The 614-nt window shown below is 45.8% G+C and overlaps 1 protein-coding gene across 1 annotated transcript in view; it reads right to left on the bottom strand.

Moving 5' to 3' along the window:
* ASNS (asparagine synthetase (glutamine-hydrolyzing)) overlaps positions 1 to 614 on the bottom strand; it is an 18,950-nt gene that overhangs the window by 17,368 nt on the left and 968 nt on the right. The window lies entirely within an intron of this gene.

Genomic DNA, 614 nt, shown 5'->3' on the forward strand with positions numbered 1-614 from the left:
AAGTTTCATCATGCCCGCGGGAGCCAACCAGCGCGCAGGGGCGTGGCCGTGGGAGTGGGCGTGGCGGGCGGGAGGGCAGGACAGGGCGGGGAGCCTGGGGTGCGAGGAGCTGGGAGAAACTCCTTTTTCCAGCTCCTTAATGTGCTACTGCACTTGCTGAAGAATAGCTTCAGAGGTCAGTCCAGGGACCCACTGACACCTGGGTTACCTTGCCTGCTGTTCTGACAATTAGGGGAGCTTTTGCACTGGGTTCTTAGGGAAGGTTATTTTGAGTTGTAATGAGATGGATAGCATTGTGATGAAAAAAAAATAATTTCCCTTATTGAGTGCTGTGGCTCTACAGAGTTCTCATCACTTTAATACAGTGATGGCGAACCTTTTGAGCTCAGCGTGTCAGCATTTTGAAAAACCCTAACTTAATCTGGCGCCGTGTCACATATAGAAATTCTTTAATATTTGCAACCATAGTAAAACAAAGATTTATATTTTTGATATTTATTTTATATATTTAAATGCCATTTAACAAAGAAAAATCAACCAAAAAAAATGAGTTCGTGTGTCACCTCTGACACGCGTGTCATAGGTTCACCATCACTATCCTAGTGGGTGGGGCG

The sequence above is a fragment of the Myotis davidii genome, unplaced genomic scaffold (assembly GCF_000327345.1).
Source record: "Myotis davidii unplaced genomic scaffold, ASM32734v1 scaffold187, whole genome shotgun sequence".
In the NCBI taxonomy this organism is placed as follows: domain Eukaryota; kingdom Metazoa; phylum Chordata; class Mammalia; order Chiroptera; family Vespertilionidae; genus Myotis; species Myotis davidii.